Source organism: Leucoraja erinacea, chromosome 23 (genome assembly GCF_028641065.1).
Source record: "Leucoraja erinacea ecotype New England chromosome 23, Leri_hhj_1, whole genome shotgun sequence".
Lineage (NCBI taxonomy): Eukaryota > Metazoa > Chordata > Chondrichthyes > Rajiformes > Rajidae > Leucoraja > Leucoraja erinaceus.
This window is the reverse complement of record NC_073399.1, coordinates 10,552,727-10,566,184: the sequence shown is the minus strand read 5'-3', so window position 1 is coordinate 10,566,184 and position 13,458 is coordinate 10,552,727. Positions and strand designations below refer to the sequence as shown.

Sequence of the window (13,458 nt, the reverse complement as noted above, 5' to 3'; positions counted from 1 at the left end):
AACTAAATGTGTTTAATTGTACTGCTGAAATATAGGACAATGGGCAAACTGTAGATTTTATTGGATTGCATTCTTGAACCCACTGCCTACGGTGCTGTTCAATCAATAAATGTAGAGGATAGAACAGAACATCTTGTATAACACACTCTTGCTCACATAAGAGACTCAAGGTACACAAAACTTTTTAAAGAAGTTAAAACTAACTTTTATTTCTGTATTTCTAATTCCTTGTTCTCATCGAACCTAGTGGAGGGTTAGTGGAGTTTCCTTGCTGGCACAATTAGGAGCTGGTCTGGCCAGTTTGACATGAAGCCAGAGAGATTGCATGGGAGACACGAGGAATGAATGAATGAATGAATGAATGAATGAATGAATGAATGATGAAAGTATGAAAGAATGAATGAATGAATGAATGAATGATTTGAATGAATGAATGTATGATTGCATGAATGAATGAATGAATGAATGAATGAATGAATGAATGAATGAATGTATGATTGAATGAATGATGAATGAATGAATGAATAAGTTTATTGGCCAAGTATGTACACATACAAGGAATTTGCTTTGGTGCTCCGCTCGCAAGTGACAACACGACATACAGTAAACTATTAAGAATAAAACATAAAACATTAAAATGCAGATGCAGGAACCTTGAACAAAAACACAAGGTGCTGGAGTAATCCAGCAGGACAGGTCGGAATCTGTTGGGGGAATAGATGGGCGATGATTCAAATCAGGATCCTTGCCTTGAGTTTGTTAATCTCCTCTGACCTGACTTTACCTTAGACTTTAGAGATACAGCGCAGAAACCGGCCCTTCGGTTCACCGAGTCCGCGCCGAACAGCGATCATCCCGTACACGAACATTATCCTATACACTAGGGACAATTTACACTTTCCAGAAGCCAATTAACCTACAAACCTGTACGTCTTTGAAGTGTGGGAGGAAACTGGAGCACCGTGAGAAAACCCACGCAGTCACGGGGAGAGCGGACAAACTCATTGGCTTTGCAGTGTAGCCCATGACCAGTTTTCCTTTCCTTTGAGTCATGGAAACAGAATATCAGGCAGATTTCCATTGGTGCCCATCAGAAAGATTACATTTGTTTGTGTATGGGGAGAGCAAAGCTGGTTATGATGGTTTCGTTGAGTTTAGTTTAGTTGCGAGATACAGAGCAGAAACAGGCCCTGTGGCCTACCGAGTCCGCACTGACCAGCGATCCCTGCATGTTAACACTATCCCACACACATTAGGGACAATTTTACATTTAAACCAAGCCAATTTACCTACAAACCTGTACGTCTTTGGAGTGTGGGAGGAAACCGAAGACCTCGGAGAAAACCCACGCAGGTCACGGGGAAAACGTACAAACTCCGTACAGACAAGCACCCGTCGTCAGGGTTGAACCCGGGCCTCTGGCGCTGTAGGGCAGCAACTCTACTGCTGCGCCACCGTTGCTGCAGAACAATAACTTGACAACACTAGTAACATGTGTCAGGAGCCCTGCTATGGGAGAGATGTCATCAAACAAAGTTGTCAGGATTCGAGGGTCTGAGGAGCTACAGGGAGAGGTTGGGCATGCTAGGACTCTATTCCTTAGAGTGCACGAGGATGAGGGGTGATCTTCTTGAGGTGTCTAAAATCCTGAGGGGATTTGATAAGGAGAATGCACATAGTCTTTTAGCAAAGGTAGGTGAATCAAGAAACTGAGGACATAGGTTTAAACTGAGGGGATAGATCTAACAGGAAGCTGAGGGGCAACTTCTTCACTGATGGCATGTATGGAACGAGTTGCCAGTGGAGATAGTTGAGGGAAGTGCTATAATTCCAGCAGCAACAAACAAAGCTGTCACTCCGAAACAAGCTAGACTTGGGAAGCCTGCAGTGAGGAGGCCGCAAAGATATTTCTGAAATAAAAGAAAAAGGAAAATCTTGATAAGGAACGTCAGAATTCCAAGCAGGTGCCCAGAAAAGTGAAGAACATTGCGATGGATCCCTGAAGAACAAGTGACTATCAGGAGATTACATGAAGGACAAGATACATCTCAACCCACAGTCTAATTCTGCCGAGTGGAAACAGTTGATTTCTGTGAACTAAAAATGTCAGAAATGTTCTTAACATTTTGTGCGGAAATCTTTGGTGAATTTCCTTTCAATTGTTTCCACACATAACCGTGGCATGAATTGCACCGTTTTATCACCAAAGCAGAGCAAAGAGCTGGGTATCTGGTGATTCTCGGGGCATCTAAGAGCACTTTCCTCCCAGTGAGGTTCTTCTGAGGTGCAGTGACTGGTGTAATGCAGGAAACGGAGCAGCTAATTTGCACAAAACTGTCAAGAGTGAAGGTACTCGAGAGTATTTAACGGTCAGATCAGTTTTTTCGGTTCCGTTTTAGTTTATTGTCACGTGTACCGAGGTAAAGTGAAAAGCTTTTGGTGCGTGCTAACCAGGCAGTGGAAAGACAATAAATGATTACAATCGAGCCATTCACAGTGTACAGAGATACATGATAAGGGAATAATGTTTAGTGCAAGATAAAGATCAAAGATAGTCAGAGGGTCACCAGTGAGGTAGATAATAGTTCAGGACTGCTCTCTAGTTGTGGTAGGATGGTTCAATTGCCTGATTATTGCTGGGAAGAAACTGTCCCTGAATCTGGAGGTGTGGGTTTTCACACTTCTATACATTTTGCCCAATGGGAGAAGAGGGAGTGGCCAGGGTTACGACTCGTCCTTGATTATGTTGCGATCTTTGGCGAGGCAGCGTGAGGTAGAAATTGAGTCAATGGAAGGGAGGTTGATTTGTGTGATGGTCTGGGCTACGTCCACAATTTGCTGCAATTTCTTGCGGTCTTGGATGGAGCTGTTTCCAAACCGTGCTGTGATGCATCCCGATAAAATGCGTTCTACGGCACATCTGTTGTGCTGATGTAAAGCAAGAATCTCATTGTCCTATCTGGGACATATGACAATAAACTCTCTTGACTTGTCCCTATTGACACTTGACATCTGTGAAAGCTGGTGAGGGTTGTTGGGGACATGCCGAACTTCGTAATCCTTCTAAGGAATTAGAGGCATTGGTGTTCTTTCTTGGTTGTCCACACATAGGTGGTCCAGGAGAACACTTTTGTACAGACACCTGAAAACAATGAAATCCTTACTTACTGCAGCATAACAGGCCTTTAAACAAAATACACAGAGATAATATATAATTAACAAATAGTCAATAACTTAATAAGACCAATATTAGTGTTAAAAACCCAAAGTCCAAAGACAGTCCATAGTTCATAATTAAGGTTAGTGTTGTGTAGTGTTCAAGAGCCTGTTGGTTGCTGAGAAGAAACTATTCTTGTACCTGGCGATACAAGGAACCAGATGCTGGAGTCGTGAGCAAAACACTTAGTGCTGGAGGAACTCTGGCAGCAGGTCAGAGTTGTGAATCTGTGGAATTCACTGCCACAGAAGGCAGTGACGGCCAATTCACTGGATGTTTTCAAGAGAGTTAGATTTAGCTCTTAGGGACAAAGGAACCAAGGGATTATGGGGAAAAAGCAGGAACTGGGTACTGATTTCGGATAATCAGCCATGATCATTTTGGCTCAAAGGGCCACATGGCCTACTCCTGTATCTATTTTCTACGTTTCTATCTGTGGAGGGAATAGACAGACAACATTTTGATCGGGACCCTTCAGTATGAAGAAGGGTAAGGCCGAAAGGCCTGTTTCTACACTGTACAGTATCTCTGAACTATTCACCAAGTCACGTGCAGAGTGTGGGAGCTGCCTGCTTTTGCCCTTTCCCCGGAGTGACCCAAGTACGGACTGCCAACTTGATTAACCCATCACAGACACAGCATCAAACCTGGTTCATCACTAGCAGTGCCCCCTTCCCTCTATAACTCCCCCTGTAAAATCATGAGAGGAATAGATTGGGTAGAGGCACCAGAGAAGGTGAATCGAGGAGCAGAGGACATAGGTTTAAGGTGATGGGGAAAACATTTAATAAGAATCTGAGGGGTCACCTTTTCACACAAAGGGTGGTGGGTGTATGGAACAAGCTGCCAGAGGAGATAGTTCCAAACATTTAAGAAACAGTTAGAAAGGTACATGGATCAGACAGGTTTGGAGGGATATGGACCAAACGTAGGCAGGTGGGTCTAGTGCAGCTGAGACATGTTGGTTGGTGTGGGCAAGTTGGGCCGAACGACCTGTTTCCACACTGTATCCCTCTATGACTATGATTCTACAACATAGGCAGTCACAGCGGCGCAGCAGTAGAGTTGCTGCATTAGATCGAAAGCAGCGCCAGAGACCCTGGTTCGATCCCGATTATGGGTGCTGCCTCTACGGAGTTTGTACGTTCTCCATGTGACCTGCATGGGTTTTCTCCGAGATCTTCGGTTTCCTCCCATATTCCAAAGACGTACAGGCTTGTAGGTTAATTGGCTTGGCAAATGTAAAAATTGTCCCTCGTAGGTGTAGGATAGTGTTAATGTGCGGGGATCGCTGGTCGAAGGGCCTGTTTCCGTGTTGTATCTCTAAATTAAACTATACATACAATTCACTCATTTAATGTACTCTTTGTTATCTTTCCTATCCAGAAAAAAGGACTTTCTCCCAAAAGTCTGTCACTTCTACCTCTGGAACTGGTTGCTTGGAATATGCAAGGGAATGAAAACCATTAGTTTTCCAGTAATGATGACCATGTGATTTTCCTTGGATTTTGCACACACTGGTTTGGGTCAGAAACCATCTGGACCGAAATTCACAGGTTATACTTCTGATTCTTAATGGACTACAAACTCTGAAACTCCGTACATATCTCTATCTCAGTTGTGTCTCCGTCACAAGAAGCAAATGGCTGATTCACCAGCAACCCTTGATCAGAATTGCATTCTCTTTTTCCACTGCCAACACCAAATTGGTAATATTCTTCCTTTTTATTAATTGAAATGTAACAGTCTATGTATATATTTTAATATAATCTTCTTTCTAAATGCATATTGAATGTAGGGTAGATGGCACAGTGGTAGAGTTGCTGCCTTACAGCGCCATAGACCCGGATTTGATCCTCACCACGGGTGCTGTCTGTACAGAGTTTGAACGTTCTCGCCGTAACTGCATGGGTTTTCCCCGTGTGCTTCGGTTTCCTCCCACACTCCACAGATGTACAGGTTTGTAGGTTAATTTGGCTTTGGTAAAAATCGTAAATTGTCCCTAGTGTGTAGGACAGTGCTAGTGTATGGGGATCGGCGCGGGTTCAGAGGGCCGAAGGGCCTGTCTCTGTGCTGTATCTCTAAACTAAACTACAAAAAAACAAGGCTACTACTGTAGTTGCAGGACCATAGAATGGTGCAAATAATACCGGTCGGCGATGGCCTTATTCATGATAGGACAGGCTCAAGGGGCAGAATGGCCTACTCCTAATTGATGCATGCTGCAGATAACTAAAGTTGAATGTGCAACCCTGCCCTGGAAATGAACCAAATAACTTCCTGGGCCTATCCATATATAATGTAGAACATCTCTTAAACTAACAATCATCCGAATCCACTAAATATTTCTGCAGGAACAACATTAATTGTAAAATTTACCTCACCATCCCTGCTAGTGAAAGTGTTCATCTTTGCATAACTGCCGTTTCTCGACGGTAATTGATTTAAATCGTGCGTTAGGCTCACAGAACTCTGATGATCGGAGCCAGGAATAGCACAGTGGTGAGGAGAAATGATCCAAAGCTAAATCCATGCATTGCAGGTGCTGGTTTAAACCGAAGGTAGACACAAAATGCTGGAGTAACTCAGCGGGACAGGCAGCATCTCTGGAGAGAAGGAATGGGTGAAGAAGTGTCTCGACCCAAAACATCACCCATTCCTTCTCTCCAGAGATGCTGTCTGTCCCAGCTGAATTACTCCAGCAGTTTGTGTCTACCTTCAGCCCTATCAGCTCCCTGGTAACCACTGCTTTAGGTCGCTATAGTATTCTGAGGGAACCATTTAATCTCAGACCTTAGACACACGTTGGAAATTGCAGCTACTTATATTATGCAAACTCCGCCATTACTTTATTGCTTTCTAATCTTCCCAGTGTGTAAACATTCTCCATTTAATGTAGTTTTCCGAAATAAAGGGTATTTCTGTGTAATAATATGCGGGTTATTTACACTAATAAGGCAAACCCCCACCAGCAAATGAATAATTTAGCATTAATTCACTTGGGAAGGCAGAAATTGCTGCAGCATTATAAAATAGTTTTTCTTTCTTGGATTGGGGGCAATAACTTACTGCTAATCATTTTCAATATCAACTGGAACTCACAAGAGTTTCCAGTACATTGCTAACATTTACTTAATGTTCTGAAGATACACTTGCTCACGATAATTTTGAGAAGGTGAGCTGGTGCTGGACGGGGTCCAGAGGAGCTTTAACCCAGCAGGTCAGACAGCATCTATTGAGGGAATGGATAGGCGATGTTTCAAATCGGGAGCCTTGCCTTGCGTTTGTTAATCACCCAATCCCAAAAAGTTAATTTGAAAGCCAAATCGGTAGAAAGGAAGGCAAACTCAAGAGGATTATTATACAAAAACAGGGATGTAATGCTGAGGCTCTTCAACACGCTGGTCAGGCCGCATTTGGAGTCTTGTGAGCAATTTTGGGCCCCATATCTGAGAAAGAATCTGCTGGCTTTTGGGAGGGTCCAGAGGAGGTCCACAAGAATGATCCCGGGAGGGAGTAGTTGAGCCTAGGATAAGTTTTTGTCAGCACTGGGCCTCTCCTGGGGTAGAGTATGAGGGGGGACCTCATTGAAACATACCGAATAGTGAAAGGTCTGGATAGAGTGGATGTGGAGAGGATGTTTCCACTAGTGGTAGAGTCTAGGACCAGAGGTCATAGCCTCAATTAAAGGGTGTTCCTTTAGTAAGGAGATTAGGAGGAATTTCTTTAGTCAGAGGGTGGTGCATCTGTGGAATTCGTTGCCCCAGAAGGCTGTGGAGGCAATAGACAAAAGACAATGGATATTTTTAAGGCAGAGATAGACAGATAGATGCTTGATTAATGCGGGCGTCAGGGGTTAAGAAGAGAAGGCAGGAGAATGCGGTTGAGAGGGAGCAATAGATCAGCCGTGATTGAATGGCAGTTGATGGGACGAATGGCCTAATTCTGCTCCTATCACTTATGAAGGGATTTGTCATTTGAAGGAAAGCAAAGGCCTTATTTGGAGAAGACAAATTATTTTTCCTGTTACTTTAGCCCCACTTGTTATTAATAAGTGCTCTCACAGAAGCAGTCCATAATAGTGAAGGGATGCTTTCTGCATGATGTTTTGCTGAAGTAGGTTGCAGCAATTCTAATCTAAATGGCTTCTGGGTGAGATATAGACGGATCTGCAGCTGCCTGTTCTTCCGAACATTTTGTGGTGGAGACTACCTAAATCTTCCACCATCACGTAATTAAAACTGCCGAACATTCAAGTGTCTGACTAATTTTACGTCAAATAATCTGCTCTGGTGTTATAAAGTAGGTCATAAACATACTATAGCTGAGTTATGCCAGCAAGAATTTTGCAACCAGTAATATTAAAAACAGTCCGTTTTATACTGCACTTATACTGCACTTCTTTCATAATAAAAGCGCAAAAGCACATTTCACCGTGTTATAGGAGAGATGTTGTCAAACTGGAACGGGTACAGGGAAGATTTGCAAGGATGTTGGCAGGACTAGGGGGTCTGAGCTATAGGGAGATGTTGAGTCGGCTGGGACTCTATACCCTGGAGCGCAGGAGGATGAAGGGTGATCTTATAAAGGTGTATAATCCAAGATGGCGGATGTGCAGGAGTGGGCGCCGTCTGTGTATGACAGCCTGCCCGCAGTCCGTCTCTTCACTTTTTTTTTTTTACTATAAAATCATGAGAGAAATAGATCGGGTAGATGCGCAGGATCTCTTGCCCAGAGTAGGTGAATCGAGGACCAGAGGACATAGGTTTGAGGTGAAGTGGAAAAGATTTTAAATGAATCTGAGGGGTAACGTTTTCACACAAAGGGTCATGGGTGTATGGAACAAGCTGCCAGAGGAGGTAGTTGAGGCTGGGACTATCCCAACGTTTAAGATACAGTTAGACATGGATAGGACAGGTTTGGAGAGATATGGACCAAACGCAGGCAGGTAGGACTAGTGTAGCTGGGACATGTTGGCCGATGTGGGCAAGTTGGGCCGAAGGGCCTGTTTCCTCACTGTATCACTTTTGGACTCACTATGATGCTAAAGAACATCCTCTAGGTCTGAAGAAGGGTTTCGACCCGAAACATTGCCTATTTCCTTTCCCCATAGATGCTGCTGCACCCGCTGAGCTTCTCCAGCTTTTTTGTGTACCTTCGATTTTCCAGCATCTGCAGTTCCTCTTGAACACAATCCTCTAGGTCTCTCCCTTCCTGAGTACTTAATGAGAAATGAGCAGGCGAATAGGTTTGTAATTGCATACATTTGTAAAGACATTAGAGGTTGGTTATTATGAGTTTCTGATTTGGAGTTTATAGCACAGGGCGGGAACAGGTCCTTCGTCCCACAATGTCTGTGCCAAACATGATGCCAAATTAAACTAATCTCTTCTGCCAGCACGTGATCCAGATCTCTCCATTCCTTGCATATCATAAGATCACAGGTGCTAGGAGCAGAATTAGGCCATTCGGCCCATCGTCGGCCCATCTGCCATACAATCATGGCTGTTCTATCTCTCCCTCATAACCCCATTCTCCTGCCTTTTCCCCATAACCTCTGACACCCGTACTAATCAAGAATTTATCTATCTCTGCCTTAAATATATCCACTGACTTGGCCTCCACAGCCTAATGCGACAAAGAATTTCCATGTGCCGATCCAAAAGTCTCTTAAAAGCCACATCTACCTCCCTCAACGCCCCTGGCAGCGCATTCCAGGCACCCACAACTCTTTTGCCTCACACTTCTTCTTTAAACCTTCCCCCTCTGATTTTAAAGCTTTGCTCTCTAGTCTTTGACATCTCCAAGCTGGGAAAAAGTTGTACATTCTCTATTCCTCTCGTAATTTTATGCACTTCTGCCAAGACTGCCCTCGACCTCTGATGGGGGGGGAACGTACAAACTCTGCACAGACAGCGCCCGTAGTCAGAATCGAACCCGGGTATCGGGTGCAGTGAGGCAGTAACTCTACCGCTGTGCCACCGTGCCGCCCAGTTTTATGAGGAAAATTTCCAAAATGGCGATCGACGATCGGTGATAAAGGAAATTGATATTTTTATAAAGCTTGACCAAAGTGGACAGCAAATTCACAGAATGACTGAATAAAAAAAATTTTGGGGGATGACAATCAGTGTTCAGGAAGCTTTGAGAGGAGGTTTAATTAGCGTTGAAGTGTGCTCAACATTGTGGGATGCAGCTTTAACAAAAATAATCTCTCCGTTGTTTTATTTGCTTTGTGAAGATTGTGTATGTGCGCAGATTCACAGTCAAATCTACATCATGTCACTGGATATCCTTTTTTATTTCAATTGAGCAGCTCCTCCGCGTTATGATGAGTCTTTGGCACAAGGGTGGGAGGGGGATGAAAGTGCTTGCTCCTTTTCAGTTTAAAACATCTGCCTGGCTCTCGCTCCAGTTTAAACTAGCATGTGCAGCTCCTTCCTCCATCCTCTCATGGCCGTGACAGATACTGCTTGACGGTGCCATTCACCCACCCCACGTCACGTCCATGAAACCTTCGTCACCGCTCTGATGTCGGAGAAAATCCTAACGGGCCTGTTTTCCAACCACTGTGTTTGATCTGGCAGACTTTGATCCACAACAGAATCCACGCTCGTAGGGACTTGCTCAATCATTTCTTTCAAATATATATATATTTTTAGATGACTCATGAAGATTTTGCTGTTGGCCTGAATTATTGATAAGAAATCAATTAAACATGAATTGAGGTTTTTTTTTTATCACTGTAAATGGGGTAAGGAGAGGACAATAGACAATAGGTGCAGGGGGAAAAGATTTAATAGGAACCTGAGGGGTAACTTCTTCACACAAAGGGTGGTGGGTGTATGGAACGAGCTGCCGGAAGGGGTCGTTGAGGCAGCGACTGTCATAACGTTTAGGAAACATTTGGACAGGTAGGCCAGGTTTAGAGGTATATGGGCCAAACATAGACAGGTTGGACTAGTGTAGATGGGACATGTTGGGCGGCGTGGGCAAGTTGGGCTGAAGGCCCATTTTCCATGCTCTATGACTCAATGACTCTCATCTTAAATTTATGCCCTGTGAGGAAATGTTCTGATTGTCCCCCCCATCTATGCCTGAAAGAGAGAGTAGCTGTTATTTGACGTGAAGAAACTCTCTCTCTCTCTCTGTCTCTGTCTCTCTCTCTGTGTCTCTCTCTCTCTGTGTGTCTCTCTCTCTGTGTGTCTCTCATCTCTGTCTCTCTCTCTCTTTCCCTCCCTTTCTCTCTAGCTCACACACATATTAATGTTGAATACAAATCTTCAGCTGGTCACCACTAAAGTACTGATCAGACCCACCATTTCTGGGATGAGCCATTTCCCATAGGGCGTTAGATTTTTAAAGCAAGTTATGAGTTAAAACTTTGGGAAGTCAGCATACCAAAAACTGTAATACCAAATGCAATGGATTTTATTTTTCATATTTAATGCCTCGTGTACAAACCGAATGGTGAAGTGCTCTTTCTTTTTAAAATGCCAACAGAAATGTCAAGGTTTGTGGCTGAAATATCACAAAGGCATCAGAAAGTAAAACGTGCCCACTGTCGAAAGGGATCATCCCTGCTGCACTTTTGTGGGATTGAGGGATAGTTTAGAAATCCAGACTCTGAGTACATTAACAAAACCAAATGAAAGCAGTAGTCATCGATGGTCATGGAGTCAGTCATACAGCACAGAAACAGGCCTTTCGGCCCGATATGCTCATGCTGACCAAGATGTTCCATCTAAGCTGGTACTATTTGCATGCATTTGGCCCATATCCATCTGAGCCTTTCCTAACCATGTACCTGTCCAAATGTCATTTTATTATTGTCATAGTCATATAGTGTGGAAAACAGCCCCTTCGGCCCAACTTGTTCATGCTGCCCCATCTACACTAGTCCCACTACCTGCGTTGGGCCCACACCCCTCTGAACCTATCCTGTCCACGTACCTGTCTAAATGATTCTTGAATGTTATGATAATATCTGCCTCAACCACCTCCTCTGACAGCTCATGGAGGAAGGAACTGCAGATGCTGGTTTAAAACAAAGATAGACACAAAATGCTGGAGTAGCTCAGCGGGACAGGCAGTTTTTGAGACCCGAAACGTCGCCTATTCCTTCTCTCCAGAGTTGCTGCCCGTCCCTCTGAGTTACTCCTGCACTCGCTGCCTAACCTCTGACAGCTCATTCCATACACCCACCACCCTCAGTGCTCCCCCTCAGGTTCCTATTAAAATTTTCCCCTCTCACCTAAAACCAACATCATCTGGTTCTTGATTCCCCTACTCTGGGAAAAAGACTCTGTGAATCCACCCTGTCTACCCCCTCATGATTTTATGCACCTCTATAAGATCACCCATCAGCCTCCTGCGCTCCATCGAATAATGTCCTAGATTGCCCAACCTCTCCCTACAGCTCAGGCACTGGCAACATAATCGTAAATCTTCCTTGCACTCTCTCCAGCTTAACGACATTCTTCCTACAGCAGGGTGACCAACACTGAACACAATTCTCCAAATGCAGCCTCACTAACGTCTCGTAACATAAAGTAGTTCAGATATCATCGCTTTCAAGTAGTTATGGCCACTTTCGGGCTTTTGGCCAAAGTTGCAGTGAAGCAGTGATCTTCAGTCATCAAGACTGCGCTGTTTCAGCATGTAATATCATGCCAAGTTCAATATTTCATGCTGCCTGTCAGATGTAATGCTTTAAGCATTAATATTTAAGTCCTTTTTGGATTGGAAAAATAACAGCATATGTTCAACTGAAATGAAATAAAGTTGTTTTCTTTATAACTCTGCATTTTTTTCATCAAAGTTATAAGTACCTTTGTGCTAGTCCTCAAGATCCAAGTCCAACTAGGAAGGGATGGGGGATGATGAATAGCCTGCTAAACCATCTGGTTTGTGCCAAAAAGAAGTCATTTCAAGGACAGAAATTTCTTACAGTGTATAAACCGAATCTCAAATCGGTATAAAGTACTAATAGGACCTTAATGGGCCTGTCCCACTTACGCAACTTTTACGGCCACTGCCGGCACCCTGTCATAGGTTGTTGCAGGTCGCCGAAAATTTTCAACATGTTGAAAATCCAGCGGCGACCAGAACAAGGTACGACTCTTTGGGCGACTACTCACATGAGTAGTCGCCCAAATAGTCGTACCTTGTTCTGGTCGCCCGGGGTGTCGCCTGTATGGTCGTGAGTCGTCTCCTCAGTCGCCCAAAGAGCGTAGCGCCTTTCTGGTCGTCGCTGAATTTTCAACATGTTGAGAATTTTCGGCATAAATGGTATCAGGACCTGGTAACGGGAGGTAAAACAACAAAAACAGACTTGGTTGGTAGTCCCCTTTCTGCGGAGTTTAATGTTATAATAGAGTGATTGTTCCTATTTTCATTTTCTTTCTTTTCTAGGGTCTACTTTCTCACTTTACTTCCTTGTCGAACTTCTTTTCTAAGGGGCTTTCTTTTCCCAACACTCTTGCACTTCACGACTCTTGCGCACTTTCTTTACTTTCTTTACTTCTATCTTTTTCTTAAAGCTCAAAAAAAATGAAGCGGTACAAAAAATGTATTAAGATATATGTGTTGTGTAGTATTGTAATTTACCGTACTTCTAATAAAAATAAAATTTAAAAAAAAAAAAAAACAATTTTCGGCGACCTTAATATAAACAAGAATTCAATTAATTTAATTCACTGGAGCGTTGGCGCAGCGGTAGAGCTGCTGCCTTACAGCGCCAGATACCCGGGTTCGATCCTGACTACAGGTGCTGTCTGTGCGGAGCTTCGACGTTCTCCCTGTGACTGCGTGGGTTTTCTCCGGGTGCTCCGGGTGGGAATCTCCTCCCACATTCCAAAGGCGTGCGAGTTTGTTGGTTAATTGGCTTCTGTAAATTGTGTGTAGGATGCGAAAATAGGTGCGGGTGATCAATGGTTGGCATGGACCCAGTGGACCGAAGGGCCTGTTTCCACGCTTTATTTCTATGTAACGGTAATGTTAATTATTAACCACAATACTAGTCATATAGTTGCAGAGTCTTAGTCATAGAGTGATACAGTGAGGAAACAGGCCCTTCGGCCCAACTTTCCCACACCGGCCAACATGTCCCAACTACATTAGTCCCACCTGCCCTGTTTGGTCCATATCCCTCCAAACCTGTCCTATCCAGGTACCCGTCTAACTGTTTCTTAAACGTTGCGATTGTCCCAGCCTCAACCATCGCATCTGGCAGCTTGTTC

General features: G+C 43.9%; 1 protein-coding gene across 1 annotated transcript in view; it reads left to right on the top strand.

Annotated features, from left to right (window-relative positions):
* Positions 1 to 12,853, top strand: part of LOC129708218 (endonuclease V-like) — a 180,107-nt gene extending 167,254 nt beyond the window's left edge. The window contains exon 9 of the mRNA XM_055653843.1: positions 4,604 to 12,853. The gene's annotated coding sequence lies outside the window, so the exon portion shown is untranslated. The remainder of the gene's footprint in view (positions 1 to 4,603) is intronic.
* The last annotated feature ends 605 nt before the right edge of the window (positions 12,854 to 13,458 follow it).